Source organism: Octopus sinensis, linkage group LG15 (genome assembly GCF_006345805.1).
Source record: "Octopus sinensis linkage group LG15, ASM634580v1, whole genome shotgun sequence".
Classification (NCBI taxonomy): domain Eukaryota; kingdom Metazoa; phylum Mollusca; class Cephalopoda; order Octopoda; family Octopodidae; genus Octopus; species Octopus sinensis.
In genome coordinates, this window is record NC_043011.1 from 10,929,253 (window position 1) to 10,947,195 (window position 17,943).

The following is a 17,943-nucleotide window of genomic DNA, read 5'->3' on the forward strand; positions in this document are numbered from 1 at the left end:
ATGTTTCTTTTGATGTGTGATGGATGGCAACAGTAAAATTCTGATATTAGTGTGCATCCGTTTTTTTGGTAAAATATGTCTGTTGTGACTCTGCAGTTCTGTATTTTTATGTAGATATCCAGGAATGGTAGTTCATTGAAACTGGATTCCATTGTAAATTTGATGGAAGGGTGAAGTGTATTCAGTATATTGCTAAATATAATAATAATAATAATAATAATAATAATAATAATAATAATAATAATAATAATAATGAAATTATTGTATACAGTGCTCAGGTGCACCACAACTTGTCAGAAAGTGCATATAAAGTGCATGCAGTAATGTACAAATGTCTGGAAAACGAACAGTGTATGAGTCAGATACATGCTTGTGTGTGTATGGAGGGGAGAAAATCAGGTGTAGTGTTGGCGAATCTCAGGAAGCATGGAAGTTTTGAAGGATGCAGTGCAACTGATGCCGGCAGTTTGTTCCATGCTTCAGCAACTCTCAGCGTGAAAAAATGTTTCCTAAAGTCATGGGAACTGTGCTGTTTTCTGACTTTGTAAACATGTCTACGGGTGTTAGACAGGTGGAGTTTGAAAAGGTGCTCAGAGTTATTGTTTGTAAGATGGTTGATAATTTTATGGGTGTCTGCCAAGTCAGCTGCCAGACGTCGGAGTTTCAATGTGTCCATGCCCAGGGAAGTAAGGCGTTCAGAATATGGCAAATGCCTGATGGAGGGTATTCTTTTGGTTGCACATGGCTGAACGGCTTCCAAACGATTAATATCCTGGGCAAGATAGGGGTTCCAGACCGGTGATGCAAATTCCAGTGAGGTCTTACCATAGCTATATAAATATATTTATGTCTTCATTTGATTTTTCCCAAAAGATGAAGCAATCATCAAGGAAGTGTTTCTACTTTTTAATGATATATTCCTTGTATTCCTGATCAAAAGTTTTTTCTACTTCCTCATAGAGTTTTTCTTCTAAGTATCCCATAACTAAGTTTGCATATGAGATGTACCCATAGCCGTGCCCTTTATCTGCCGATATGCTTTATTGTCGAATTTAAAGTTATTTTCCTCTAGTACTAGATGCGTGGCCTTAGTGATGAAGTCAGTCTTGAAGCATTCATTTATCCATTCTCTGTGTTTTTCTACACAGTGATTGATTGTTTCTAGGCCTAAAGTGCGAGGTATATTGGTATAAAGATTAGTGACATCAAAACTTGCCAGTATAGTACCTTCTGTAACAGTGGCAGGGATGTGTTGTATGAAATCTATGCTATCCCGTACATAGCTGGGTATTAATGAGCACAAAGGTTTTAGGAGTATATCTAGAAAATGACTAAGCTGTGGGGTTGGTGCTTGAGGTCCAGCAATTATTGGCCTTAGTTTGAGGTCAGCAGGTCTTAGTATTTTTACGTATTTGTTTTCTTTTTTGCTTACTTATGGCATTTCGTATTTCAGGTTTATACCTGTAATTATTGGGGCCCTGGGATATGTATCTCTATGCATGAGAATACATAGATAAAACAAACATACAAATCTGCACACATACATACATACATGCATACATACATATGTACATACATACATACATACATGCATACATACATATGTACATATATACATACATACATACATAAATGTATACACACATACATACATAAATGTATACACACATACATACATAAATGTATACACACATACATACATACATACAAACAAAAATACCCTGTTGTTGATGTTGAAATTCTAATGAAGGAACCTTGGATCCAGGTTAGAAACTGGTTCTTTCTCTATTGGCAAGAAATCTTGAAATAAACTGACTAACGACATTCATACATACATACATACACACACACACACACATACATACATACATACATACATAAAGCAGTTTATCATGGACGAATAGCCAAATTATTACCTCTCACTTTGAAGGGTATGTGTTTGCAATTCCGGAACAGGAAATATCAACCAAGTACCTGATGCACAAAAGGGATAGAGATGCGGGAAAAGCTGTAAAATGTGACAACTGATGCAGACTTTGTGGAGTTCACACTGAAGATATCACTGCTTATAATAAGCCATTGTTCAAAAATCTCATCACGGTATTATCTACCAATGAGACATGGCATTTGTAGCTAGGACACTCTATAATGAAATCTGTTAGAAGGATAATCCCAAGGAAAAAGAAATAAAACCCCACAAAATGGTAGAAACCATAGCCACTCATAATGAAAAGCAATACTGATGGGATGTACCAGTGAAGACCTCAATAAAATGTAAGCACAACAGACCTGATATAATAATTTGGGATGGAGAAGGGAAACTGTGTACAGTTGTGGAAATTAGCTGCCCAGCGGTTAACATAAAGCTAAATGAAGATCAGTAAAAAAGAGAACTCCTATGCTGAACTATTGAGAAGTATGCAGTTACTCTATTCAGGTAACAAGTTCAGGTTTATACCAGTAATTATTGGGGTCCTGGGATATGTTACACACTGCCTAAATACCAATCTTGAGAAATTAGGCTTCTCAAAACCAGAAAGGAGAAAGCTAATTCAAAGCTACAGACCCACCCATCACTGGAACTGTAAAAATCTGTAAAACTTTCCAGAAGTTTATCGTTTAAATATATATGAGCATGTCTAGATATGTAACTCTATGCATGAGAATACATACATAAAGCATACAAATCTGCACATACATACATGCATACATACAAACATACATACATGCATACATACGTACGTACATACATACATACATACAAACAAACAAACAAAAAAATACCCTGCAGGTAAGAAAGTGTCAAAATGTAGGAAATGTGTACTCGAAAAACAACAAAAAATTTAATGATCTGTTAGGCGGAGATAAGTTACTTGATTGATAATTAGCTTATATTTATTGAAGAATGATATTTAGCTTATATTCATCAGAGATATCACTAAAGTCTCAAAAATTTTCAGGTTGGAAAGTGTCAAAATGTCGTAAATGTGTACTTGAAAAACGACAAAAAAGTAAAGTGATCTGTTAGGTAAAGAAGCATATATTTATCCAAGGTATCAATAAAGTCTCAAAAGTTTAAGGTAAGAAAGTGTCAAAATGTGGCAAATGTGGCAAATGTTTTTCAAGTGAAAAACAACAAAAAAGTTTAGGGAGCTGTTAGGTAAAGAAGCATATATTTATCCCAGATATCACTCGTCTCAAGAGGTTTCAGGTCAGATATCCAAGATATCAATAAAGTCTTAAAAGTTTTCAGGTAAGAAAGTGTCAAAATATTGAAAATGTGTTTCTGGGAAAACAACAAAAAACTTTAGGGAACTGTTCGGTAAAGAAGCATATATTTATCCAAGATATCAATAAAGTCTCAAATGTCTTCAGATTACAAAGTTTCAAAATAATGCAAATGTGTACTTGAAAAACAACAAAAGTCTCAAAAGTTTTCAGGTAAGAAAGTGTCAAAATGTTGAAAAGGTGTCCTTCAGAAACGATAAAAAATTTAGTGGGTAAAGATAAAATAAATGATAGATGATAATCTAATATTTATCCAAGATATCATTAAATCTCAAAAGTTTTCAGGTTTGAAAGTGTAAAAATGTTGCAAATTGTGTACTCTTACCTGAAAACATTTGAGTCTTTAGTTATTTTGCCTAACAGACCAGTGAATTTTTTGTTGTTTTTCAAGTACACGTTTCCATTACTTTGACACATTGTTACCTGAAAACCTTTGAGACTTTAGTGATATCTTAGATAAATATAAGCTAATTATCAATCAACTTATCTCTCTACCCAACAGATCACTAAATTTTTTGTTGTTTTTCGAGTACTCACTTGCAACATTTTGACACATTTTAACCTTAAAACTTTAGTGATATCTTGGATAAATGTAAACTAATTATCAATCTTGGACTGATAATTGGATTGAAAATCTCTACCTAACAGATCTGTAAACTTTTTGTTGCTTTTCGAGTACACATTTCCTACATTTTCAGTCTTTCTTACCTGAAAAGTTTTAAGACTTTAGTGATATCTTGGATAAATATATGCTTATTGTCAGTCATTTAACTTTTTATTACCTAACAGATCACTAAACTTTTTGTTGTTTTTCAAGTACACATTTTGACACTTTGTAACCTGAAAACTTTAGTGAAATCTTGGATAAATATGAGCTAATTATCAATCAAGTAACTTATCTTGTTTGAAGGTAAGAAAGTGTCAAAATGTAGGAAATGTGTACTCGAAAAACAAAAAATTTAATGATCTGTTAGGTAGCTAACAGATCATTCAATTTTTTGATGTTTTTGGAGAACACATTTGCAACATTTTAACACTTTCTTACCTGAAAACTTTTGAGACTAGTGATATCTTGGATAAATATATGCTTAACCTACCTTTACCTAACACATCACTAAATTTTTTGTTGTTTTTCAAGTACACATTTACAACATTTTGACACTTTCTAACCTGAAAACCTTTGAGACTTTAGTGATGTCTTAGTTAAATATAAGCTAATTATGAACCAACTTATCTCTCTACCCAACAGATCACTAAATTTTTTCTTGTTTTTCGAGTACACATTTGCAACATTTCGACACTTTCTAACCTGAAAACTTTTAAGACTTTATTGATATCTTGGATATCTAAGCTGAAACCTCTTGAGACGAGTGATATCATGGATAAATATATGCTTCTCTACCTAACAGCTCCCTAAACTTTTTTGTTGTTTTTCAAGTACACATTTGCAACCTTTTGACTCTTACCTGAAAACTTTTGAGTCTTTAGTTATTTTATCAATCATTTAACTTATCTTTGTCTGTTAGACCAGTGAATTTTTTGTTGTTTTTCAAGTACTCGTTTCCATTACTTTGACACATTGTAACCTGAAAACCTTTGAGACTTTAGTGATATCTTAGATAAATATAAATTAATTATCAATCAACTTATCTCTCTACCCAACAGATCACTAAATTTTTTGTTGTTTTTCGAGTACTCACTTGCAACATTTTGACACATTTTAACCTAAAAACTTTAGTGATATCTTGGATAAATGTAAACTAATTATCAATCTTGGACTGATAATTGGATTGAAAATCCCTACTTAACAGATCAGTAAACTTTTTGTTGTTTTTCAAGTACACATTTCCATTTTCACACTTCCCAACCTGAAAAGTTTTGAGACTTTAGTGATATCTCTGATAAATATAAGCTTATTATCAATCTTGGATAAATATAAGCTGATTATCACTTTAATTTGTTGTTTTTCAAGTACACATTTACAACATTTTGACACTTCCCAACCTGAAAATTTTTGAGACTAGTGATATCTCTGATAAATATAAGCTACTTATCAATCTTGTATAAATATAAGCTGATTATCAATCAAATAACTAATCTCTGCCTTACGGATCAGTAAATTTTTTGTTATTTTTCGAGTACACGTTTGTAACATTTTGACACATTCCAACATAAAAATTTTAGGATTTACTGATAAATGTTAGCTTATTATCAAAACTTATATTTACCTGACAGATCACAAAATTTTTTGTTGTTTTTCAAGTACACATTTTCAACATTTTGACACTTTGTAACCTGAAAACCATTATAATCAAGTACACATTTGCAACATTTTTACACTTTTAAACCTGAAAACTTTTGAGATTTAATGATATCTTGGATAATTATTATCAATCATTTAACTTATCTTTACCCACTAAATTTTTTATCGTTTCTGAAGGACACATTTTCAACATTTTGACACTTTCTTACCTGAAAAATTTTGAGACTTTTGTTGTTTTTCAAGTACACATTTGCATTATTTTGAAACTTTGTAATCTGAAGACATTTGAGACTTTATTGATATCTTGGATAAATATATGCTTCGTTACCGAACAGTTCCCTAAAGTTTTTTGTTGTTTTCCCAGAAACACATTTTCAATATTTTGACACTTTCTTACCTGAAAACTTTTAAGACTTTATTGATATCTTGGATATCTAACCTGAAACCTCTTGAGAGGAGTGATATCTTGGATAAATATATGCTTCTTTACCTAACAGCTCCCTAAACTTTTTTGTTGTTTTTCACTTGAAAAACATTTGCCACATTTGCCACATTTTGACACTTTCTTACCTTAAACTTTTGAGACTTTATTGATACCTTGGATAAATATATGCTTCTTTACCTAACAGATCACTTTACTTTTTTGTCGTTTTTCAAGTACACATTTACGACATTTTGACACTTTCCAACCTGAAAATTTTTGAGACTTTAGTGATATCTCTGATGAATATAAGCTAAATATCATTCTTCAATAAATATAAGCTAATTATCAATCAAGTAACTTATCTCTGCCTAACAGATCATTAAATTTTTTGTTGTTTTTCGAGTACACATTTCCTACATTTTGACACTTTCTTACCTGAAAACTTTTGAGACTGGTAAATATAAGCTAATTATCAATGAAGTAACAACATATCACTAAACTTTTTTGTCGTTTTTCAAATACACATTTTCAACATTTTGACACTTTCTAACCTGAAAGCTTTTGAGACTTGAGTGATAAGCTTATTATCAATCAGTTAATAGATCACTAAACTTTTTTGTTGTTTTCCAAGTACACATTTGCAACATTTTGAAATATTCTAACCCGAAAACTTTTAAGACTTTCGTAATATCTTGGATAAATATAAGCTTATTATCAATCATTTAACTTATACTTACCTAACAGATCACTAAATTTTTTGTTGTTTTTTAAATACACATTTGCAACATTTTGACACATTCCAACCTAAAAAAATTTGGGACTTTACTGATATCTGGGATAAATATTAGCTCAGTTAACTTATATTTACCTGACAGATCACTAAACTTTTTTGACACTTTCCAACCTAAAATTTTGGGACTTTCCAAAAAAATCTGGGATAAATATAAGCTTACAGATCACTAAATTTTTTGTTGTTTTTCGAGTACACATTTGCAATATTTTGACACTTTCTAACATAAAAATTTTTGAGACTTCAGTGATATCTTGGATAAATATAACCTATTATCAATCAGTTAACTTATCTTTACCTAACAGATAAAATGCACCAATCCGTCCGTGGCTGATGTCAGCCTCGCCTAACATTGCCAGAGCAGACTGGGCCTGGTGCAGCCTTCTGGTTTCCCAGACCCCAGTTCAACTGTCCAACTAGCATGGAAAGCGGACGCTAAACGATGATGATGATGATTATGATTAAATCTATTTAGTAAGTCAAACGAAACTATTTATTATTATAATTATCATCAATTAATTAATAAATTAAGTGTATTTATACCCCCATTCATTTAGTATAATGAGGACATCTTAATATGATATGTATTTAATATTAAATACTAATATAATGATAAATTTAACAGTAACTACAAGAATATGCACTAAAATGAGGCAATTCAGAATTAGTCGACTGATAATCAATTTTCCAAATGGAGTTAACATTGAGATGACAAAGCTCCCACACACACATATGTATATGATGATGATGGCTGCCCCCTCATTATCGAGTTTGGCTACTGGTGCTGTGATCGATTGTGACTTTTTAGCCCAGCTAAAGATCTACAATATCTTGTACAGGATTGGCAGTAATAGCCGGCTGTAGTTGAAACTGGGCTTCATGTTGGTTAAGTCCTCCTGCCGATCTTCTCTTGTACTTTCGGGGTACAAGAAAGCAATCACTCGCCGTTGCTTTAATAATCCAGAATTCTACCAGTCAGAAACAAGATGCAGACGTAAAATATATATATACTACTTTATTCTCTAATGTAACAATAAGTGGTTATCTGGTACCCTTTAGTATGTGTCAGTGCTGTAAAATAAGAAAGTGTTCAAATGCAAAACGATACTGGTCAAAGATGGCGTCCGGAACAGGGAGAAGATGTGGTCTGCAACAATTTGGTTAAAGGCCTTTTGGTAAGGTGCTGCTAGAATCAAGTTCGGACGGAGAAAAAATATACGTGACCGCCGCCTTCAGTCGCTGCTTGCTGGACGCTGGTGGTCAATGTCTTACGATCCCCTTGCCTCGGCTAACTGCTACGTAGGCAAAAGGGTTCTTCTTCCGGTGGTGAAAGCACCAACCCCGCACGCGCGAAATACAAATGGACGGTGCGCGAGCGCGCGCCGTTGTATAGGATCACTACAGAGCTCCACCCCAGTGCGTAAGCACGACACAAAATTCCCTGTAGTGACTATAAAACTCAAGGTGGATACCAGATAACCAAATAGCACACAATATAATAAAATGGCAAAATTTACATCATACACAAGAAATTTACTAAAGCAAAAAATACTCAAAATGAGCAAAATTCAAAATTGCATACACAAGAAATTTACTAAAGCAAAAAATACTCAAAATGAGCAAAATTCAAAATTGCATGCATGAAAGTGGATACGTCACGAAGTATAGAGCCTTCCGCTGTAGGGAAAGCAAAACTCACAGTTAATGAACCTAGGCGAAATTAAATCCAACTTCTCTAAAGGTAGTTGATCCTGCGAAATAGCAGTTAAATCAATTGCTGCAGGAGAGGAAATGGAATCGACAGATAGATCGCTAGTAACACAAAAGCAAAAGTGCAATCATGCTGGTGTGATGCGCGACACAGATAATTTTCTCTGTTAATTACGTGACCAACAGGAGTCTAACAGGGAAAAATAATTACGCCCATACATAGGCGCAGCGCACGTGAACATCCGACATTCTATGAGTCGGGAAAAGAATTAAGCTAACGCAAACGTGTTGCAAAAAACAAGGCAATACACGTGCGAAGCAAAGGCGCATGAAATGCAATAGTGCTTGCCACACCGAAAAACAGCAATGAATATGCCAGTGGTTGAGCGATTATATGCCTCGTTCATACAGGAACAAAAGTATGACAAACAACTCTCTCTATGTATACGTGACCCCTAGGGTCTATAGAAATGAGGTGTGTCCAAAAAAGGCATATTTAGCATGGAAAAAACAAGCGAGAAAAGCATGTGTGACGTATGTATGTGAGAGATAGCATTTATGTGTGTGTACGTGTGTGCGACAAAAATACATACAAGGTGAATGCGAGCAAAAATAAAAATACAGCGCATAGAAAAAATGTCTCTCATGGCTATCCCAGACAATGGAGTTAATTTACCAGTCTCTAATAGCCTGATGCACAATAGCAGTTCGTTCTGTAACAGAATGTTGAAACCACAAATGCAGAGGCCGGTTGAACACATTGTGTAGCGATTGTAGCTTCGATGCTGTGACAGGTTAACTGGGTACAGAAGAAATCTCGTAGATAGTGCTGGGCTGTTAATTCTTGGCGCGCTATGCACGAACAGCGTGAAAGCCAAAGTTCCGCGAGTTGCTATGTACATCTTGTGGAGGTCGACGGTGTTGAAAGGCGACGGTGGTGGTGGAAGGCGACTGTAGTGGACTTGAGACAACATCGTTCTTAGTGATGATGGCGACGAAGATAACGACGACGTGAAGTAGAAAGACGACGATGGCGATGACGAAGGTGGAGAAAAGGCATCGTTGATATGATGGCGTTCGTCATCATGGCTGTAGAATAAGAAAGAGAAACTGTTTGTGGTGGCCGGAAACAAATCGTCGAAAGATGACTGCGTAGAGTTAAATCGTGTTCCGACTTCGCAGAAAAACTGGATTTTTTTTGTTGTTCAGTGATCTCTGGTTTTAGACCAGAATCACGTCGGGGTCACCAGTGTAACGAACTTAGTGTGAATATATCTTCTCTTGTACTTTCGGGGTACAAGAAATAAATCACTAGCCGTTGCTTTAATAAGACGCAGACGTAAAAACAAGACGCAGACGTAAAAGATATATATACTACTTTATTCTCTAATGTGGTAACAGTAACAATAAGTGGTTATCTGGTATCCCTTTGGTATAAATGTGTCAGTGCTGTAAAATAAGAAAGTGTTCAAATGCAAAACGACACTGGTCAAAGATGGCGTCCGGAACAGGGAGAAGATGTGGTCTGCAACAATTTGGTTAAAGTTCGGACGGAGAGAAAATATACATGACCGTCGCCTTCAGTCGCTGCTGTCTCAAGTCGCTGCTTGCTGGACGCTGGTGGTCAACGTCTTACGATCCCCTTGCCTCGGCTAACTGCTACGTAGGCAAAAGGGTTCTTCTTCCGGTGGTGAAAGCACCAACCCCGCACGCGCGAAATACAAATGGACGGTGCGCGAGCGCGCGCCGTTGTATAGGATCACTACAGCTCTCTTCCATATGCCTGACAGATATGATTAGTATGGTGTGTTACACCACCACTAGTGGCCAGGTTGTCACTCATCTGTCTCACTTTATGACTACGAAGATGACTCTTGAGTCCAGCTTTACTGAGGCAGGGTCTTGCATAGACATTGCATGTCAGCATCAAAGAAAGACCCTTCCCATCTGGAAGTGTAACAGCGATGCCATTCCTGACATTCCTCCTTACTTTCTCATGTGCAACTTGAGATTTCTCAAAAGTGGTTGTCCCCTCGTGCACAATCCTTCTCCACGATCAATAGCTATACCTTCCCATGTGTCAGGAATATACTCACACACATACACACATATACATGTACACACATACATTCGCATATATATATATATACACACATATATATATATATACATACATACATAAATGTATACACACATACATACATGCATGTATATACATTCACATACATATATATGCACACATATACCTGCATTAACAATAAATGATATACACACATATACATACATACATATGAATATCTCTGTACACATATATAAAGTTTCACATACCCATACACATACAAATATATACATATGTGAAGGCGCATAGCTCAGTGGTTAGAGCGTCGAGCTTACGATCATGAGGTTGTGAGCTCGAATCCCGGACCGGGCTGCGTGTTGTGTTCCTGAGCAAAGCACTTTATTTCACGTTCCTCCAGTTCACTCAGCTGTAGAAATGAGTTGCGACGTCTTTCCCTTGGATAACACTAGTGGCATGGAGAGGGGAGGCTGGTATGCATGGGCGACTGCTGGTCTTCCATAAACAACCTTGCCCGGACTTGTGTCTAGGAGGGTAACTTTCTAGGTGCAATCCCATGGTTATTCATGACCGAAGGGGGTCTTTACCCCCTTTACCCTTTACATATATATACATATATACATACATTCACACACATCTATACAAATATACATATGTACATATCCATATATATACATATATATATATCCATATGTATATCCATATATACACGCTCAAAAACACATATGCCTAACGACATATCGATGGCATCAGATAAATACAAAACAACATATACCCATGTATACAAGCACTTAGATGCATATACACAAATATATAGTTAGGGGTGGCTGTGTGGTATATATATATGCTTGTGTGTCTGTCTTTGTCCCCCCAACATCACTTGACAACTGATGCTGGTGTGTTTACATCCCCGTAACTTAGCGGTTCAACAAAATAGACCAATAGAATAAGTTTTAGAAAGAATAAGTCCTGGGAGTGATTTGCTCGACTAAAAGTGGTGCTCCAGCATGGCTGCAGTCAAATGACTGAAACGAATAAAAGATTAAAAGAATATATACACATGCATGTACACGTATAAATTGATACATAAAAGTACAGATATATATACTATGTAAAAATATTTTTTTCATTCTGATTCCACCCTACATCTATATACGATATTGTTCTGTAAAAATTATTAAAGAAACATTTATTCTTATGTCTACAATCACAGTTTCTAGCTAGATCATTATCTATAATACAATTATTATTTTTTCTTTTATTGTAAAAATTGTCTAAACTTTTAATATTAAAGGAGGATATAATTCTAAGCAAATTTTTAGATACTGAAAAAACTATCCTAATCCTTTTATTATTTATTATTTTATGATATTTATGTTCTTTATTAAAGTGCTTAGATATAGATCTGTAAAATAGCTTGACCAGATTCATTTTTATTTGTCGTGAATAAGGAAGGAAAGACCAAATATAATCATCTTCATTATACTTAACATCATTGGGTGTATTTGGGTTGGTGTATATTCATTATCATTAGACCTAAGTTTATTTAAATATTTATTTTTATTCCAGTTATATTTACTATCTTGTTCTTATTAATATTAATGCCATTGTTAATTATATCATTACTATTTACAAATAAATTGGATACTTTTCTACTAATAGTAGAAAAGTATCCAATTCATTTGTTGTCAGTCAGTTTTCCATTAGCATAATAAGATTTGTTGTAGTTCCCATTCTTATTACAATATACTGCTTTTAAAGGGCATCATTATAGTATTCAGCATTATTATTAAAGTTTTCCTCAATTACCTTTGTTTGTTACTTTATGTATATATATATATATATATATATATATATATATATATATATATATATATATACGAGCAAACACACGGTGGTGAGGTGTCAAACATTTAAACCAAATTTTCTCAAAAATTTTCATTAAAAAATAATTAAGCATGCCTTTTATTTCAATAAAATGTTTGGTTTTGTTTCTTGAGAAACCAAATAGTCTTTCCTTCCTTCATGCCAAGTTTGAAGAAAATATTTCTTTTGCATCTTACTTTTTTGGTCTCTTAGATATACAGCATTTTGTGGCATTATTTCAAGCCAGCCAGCTTTTTTGGGGCAAACTGCACGTGCATTTTTCTCGCATACGTGTAGTATCGATCACAACAGCTGATGTACTTGCATACGTGTAGTATCGATCACAACAGCTGATGTACTTGCACGTACAAATGCACGTTCCCACAGCTTTATCGATCGCATTCTCACCTGGAATCGATTTTTGTAATTTTTTCAAGACTTATACACACCCTGATACCGTATCTACGTATCAAATTTGAGCGCAGTCAGATGGAGGATGCCCGAGATCCTAGAAGACACACACACCACACACACAGAACAGATTTTATATAATATATATATAGAGAGAGACAAGAAATAAGAAATATACTGGAAATAGCAGTCTACAACGATATCTATGTAAAGCTTCAATGAAATATATACTGGCAAAGATGTATGTGGGCAGTGAACTTAAAAAGTTTTGTCTTACTTCTTGACAGAACATCATAAAAATGAACCCAAAATAGATAATCTCGAACCTGAGTTTCAGACTTTCCAAAATGCGGTTGTTATCATAAATTTGATTAGTCCTCATCAGCTAGATTCTCCTATGATGAAAATTTAAAAATATTGTTACATCTTGCCGGTATATTCAGCTGAACACTAGCCGTTAACAACCGAGATCAATGAAAAAGTTTTCTATAATTTTTTTACATTAGTATCACTTTCCAGCAAGGCCATCAATAAGCTCCTGCAACCCCTGTGGTCACGTGGTACCTCTGCAGTTGAGGAGCCCCATGTTAAGATCAAAGTACACAGATGAGTCATTTATTTACTTTGGTTAAGTAAATTCATTTGTTGTCAGTCAGTTTTCCATTATCATAATAAGATTTGTTGTAGTTCCCATTCTTATTACAATATACTGCTTTTTAAGGGCATCATTATAGTATTCAGCATTATTATTAAAGTTTTCCTCATTTTCCTTTGTTTCTTACTTTATATATGGACGGTGGTGAGGTGTCAAACATTTAAACCAAATTTTCTCAAAAATTTTCATTAAAAAATAATTAAGCATGCCTTTTATTTCAATAAAATGTTTGGTTTTGTTAAACAAAGTTAAGGCAAAAAAAAACTTCTTGAGAAACCAAATAGTCTTTCCTTCCTTCATGCCAAGTTTGAAGAAAATATTTTTTTGCATCTTACTTTTTTGGTCTCTTAAATATACGGCATTTTGTGGCATTATTTCAAGAATTAAACTATCTGTTAATTGAAAATTTCCGGTCAGCTCCCCAGCTGCTGACGTCATCCCACATGTACCTACATACCCGGCTTCATTCGGGATGACATCGATTTTCTATCCCATCTTCCCAAAACCACAGAAACAAATTCAATCCTACTAAGCTTTGATGTAGTAAGCCTTTACACCAATATCCCACATGATTTAGGAATAAAGGCGATCATATACTGGGTAAATAAACATAGAGAAGCAATTCCCAACAGATTAACAGTGACATTCATATTATACTCAGTTAGACTTATTCTGGAAAACAACACTTTCTTCTTCAATAGAAAGAACTACATCCAGATTAAAGGCACGGCTATGGGAACGAAGTTTGCTCCCGCTTATGCGAACTCAGTGATGGGATACTTAGAACAAAATCTCTACCAGGAAATAGAGGAGAGATACAGAACTGAATTTAGGAAGTATATTGAAAAAGCATGGAAGAGATACCTTGACGATTGCTTCATTTTCATCTCAATCGAAGGAGAGGGGCTTTCTCCGTCCGGGTTGCGGATCCGTGGAATAAGCTGCCGGACAAGATGGTGAAGATGCCGACGACCGCTCAGTTCAAAGTCTCCCTTGACCACAAGTGGCCTGAACTCTTTACATGAACACCACCCTGTACATAACTCCATGTCCCCCTACATGGCCTTGCTTTTTGCTTTTTGAGCCAAAAATTAACTAACTAACTAACTACAGATTGAGCAGGGCCATCTACCTAAAGAGATTTGTGATTTGTCTGCCTTCCTATTTACTAAGACTTTGATTGATATATATATATATATATATATATATATATATATATATATATATAAAATGATAAATCTCAGAGCGAGTTATAAACAGTAGTGGTAACACATCGTGACGCATATTTGCCATTTGAATATGGCTGAGAGGACACAGATAGTGTGTCTATAGCCAGCTGGAGGAGATATCTTCCTGGGGCTACAAACTACAGTAGCATCCACCCTTATGGGTTAGCCATATTCAAATGGCAAATATGCGTCATTATATATATATATATACACACATATATATATATAGATATATATATATATATATATATATATATATTGAAAAAAGTCATCAGAATTTTGGAAAGAACTTTTTTTATTGTTAAATCTTCATTTTCATATTAGCGCTTTCGTTCATCTTTCGAACTTGTCAAATACAATTCTATGAATATACAGATATCTTGTTTATTTATATAAAATAGATGTTTTGGGGGATTTTGTTTATAAGAGAACATTGTTTTTGTTTTGTTTTTTGGGGGGTGAGGCTTTGAAGTCAAGGAAGATGGATAGATAGATAGATAGATAGATAGATAGATAGATAGATAGATAGATGGATGGATGGATGGATGGATGGATGGATGGATGGATGGATGGATGGAAAGATAGGTAGGTAGGTATGTAGATAGATAGATAGATAGATAGATAGATAGATAGATAGATAGATAGAAAGATAGGTAGATAGATAGATAGATAGATAGATAGATAGATAGATAGATAGATAGATAGTTAGATAGATAGATAGGTAGGTATGTAGATAGATAGATAGATAGAAAAGCACCCAGATAGACAGATAGAAAGATGGGTAGGGTAAAAGAGAGAGAGAAGGGCTATTCATTTTCCTATCCACCACTTTTCATTGTATTGAATTGGACTTTTTAAGAATTGTCAAAAAATAAATAGATAAGTGTAAAAACTTGTTTACTACTTACACCATTGTTTTGAAATGGTTTTTAGGGATGGTAAGAAAAGAAAATGAAAAAAGAAAGAAAAAATAGAGAATAAGAAATAAAAAATAATTTTTTAAATGTTTTCCTGTCCTTTCTGCTTTAGTCCTTTCTTTTTATATTCTTTGAATTATATTTAGAATATATTCCTGTCATCTATTTATTTTTGGTAAGGTTTAGTTCTGTATGAAAATACATTAGTAAAATAAAATAACTATATATATATCATACCCATACATATATACATATAGTTAATCCAAACAAGAAAGCACAAAAAAACACAACACGACGTGGAACAAATATAGTATTATTGCATGCTCAGGAAAGAAGGAAGGTTTAATGTTTCAAGCGGAGCTCTTCATCGGAGACATAGGAGAAGGAAAGATCCAGAGAAGGGAAGACAGAGGAAAAAAAATCGCCAACAGTACACACGAGGTCACATTTTACATACATACAAAACGTATTCTTTGCTTTTCTTTTTTCTCTTTCAAACATTTAATTTTGGAGAGAATCTTTTTATGAAGTGTAGTTCCATTGCCTTTCGGTATTGCGGATCGTCCCATGTACATTTGTAAAAGGGAAAGATTTTGAACTTTCCGTCTCAGCATATTTCTAGATACTTACTCAATGGAATCTTTCGTAGTTCTTCTTGCCAGATATGTTGCCTGTGAATTCTTGCACGTTGGCAGAGGGAGTTAATTGTTTCGCCAATGTAATTTTCTTTACAGTTTGGGCAGGTAATGCAGTATATGAGATTTTGTGTTTTACGGTTCATATCTGCATTTATTTTAAAAATGGATCCATTCTTGAACTTTATGTGGGAACCACTTTCTACGTACTTGAAGTTGTTGGTATTGTTACATGTTCCATATCTCCTATCTCCGCATTCTTTTACTACAAACTCTGGTTCATTCTCTGATCTGAATTCTGCCCTAGTGAGGTGTTTTTTAAGATTTTTTTGGTTGGCGTCTGTTATTTCGTAAGGTGTTTTTTCAATCAGAGTTTTCATTCTGGGGCTTTGTAGGTAAGTTGGATTTTATGACATAGAATATGTTAGATATTCCAGGACTGTATGTGTTAACGAACGGAATCGTGTTTTCATTAACTTTTTTCTTAGGTGTCTGTAGTTGGGTGATATTCAGTTTCATCGCCTTTTTATTCCTTCATTAATTAAGTCTAAGGGGTATTTTTGTATAGTAAGGAAGCCTTTGAATTCATTGAGTCTGATTTCATGTGTTTTAGGGGTCAGTCACTATAGCACAGATGTGTCTAGCCATGCTGAATAGGATGTTTCTTTTGATGTGTGATGGATGGCAACAGTAAAATTCTGATATTAGTGTGCATCCGTTTTTTTGGTAAAATATGTCTGTTGTGACTCTGCAGTTCTGTATTTTTATGTAGATATCCAGGAATGGTAGTTCATTGAAACTGGATTCCATTGTAAATTTGATGGAAGGGTGAAGTGTATTCAGTATATTGCTAAATATAATAATAATAATAATAATAATAATAATAATAATAATAATAATAATAATAATAATAATGAAATTATTGTATACAGTGCTCAGGTGCACCACAACTTGTCAGAAAGTGCATATAAAGTGCATGCAGTAATGTACAAATGTCTGGAAAACGAACAGTGTATGAGTCAGATACATGCTTGTGTGTGTATGGAGGGGAGAAAATCAGGTGTAGTGTTGGCGAATCTCAGGAAGCATGGAAGTTTTGAAGGATGCAGTGCAACTGATGCCGGCAGTTTGTTCCATGCTTCAGCAACTCTCAGCGTGAAAAAATGTTTCCTAAAGTCATGGGAACTGTGCTGTTTTCTGACTTTGTAAACATGTCTACGGGTGTTAGACAGGTGGAGTTTGAAAAGGTGCTCAGAGTTATTGTTTGTAAGATGGTTGATAATTTTATGGGTGTCTGCCAAGTCAGCTGCCAGACGTCGGAGTTTCAATGTGTCCATGCCCAGGGAAGTAAGGCGTTCAGAATATGGCAAATGCCTGATGGAGGGTATTCTTTTGGTTGCACATGGCTGAACGGCTTCCAAACGATTAATATCCTGGGCAAGATAGGGGTTCCAGACCGGTGATGCAAATTCCAGTGAGGTCTTACCATAGCTATATAAATATATTTATGTCTTCATTTGATTTTTCCCAAAAGATGAAGCAATCATCAAGGAAGTGTTTCTACTTTTTAATGATATATTCCTTGTATTCCTGATCAAAAGTTTTTTCTACTTCCTCATAGAGTTTTTCTTCTAAGTATCCCATAACTAAGTTTGCATATGAGATGTACCCATAGCCG

The 17,943-nt window shown here is 34.5% G+C and overlaps 1 long non-coding RNA gene across 1 annotated transcript; it reads right to left on the minus strand.

The window, feature by feature from the left end:
* Positions 1-5,803: 5,803 nt before the first annotated feature.
* LOC118766407 lies at positions 5,804-14,420 on the minus strand. Its single transcript, XR_005002343.1, has 3 exons — positions 13,928-14,420; positions 8,909-8,913; positions 5,804-5,817 (listed from the first exon to the last, which is right to left on the minus strand). It is a non-coding gene; the product is annotated as an uncharacterized LOC118766407 (long non-coding RNA).
* Between the last annotated feature and the right edge of the window lie 3,523 nt (positions 14,421-17,943).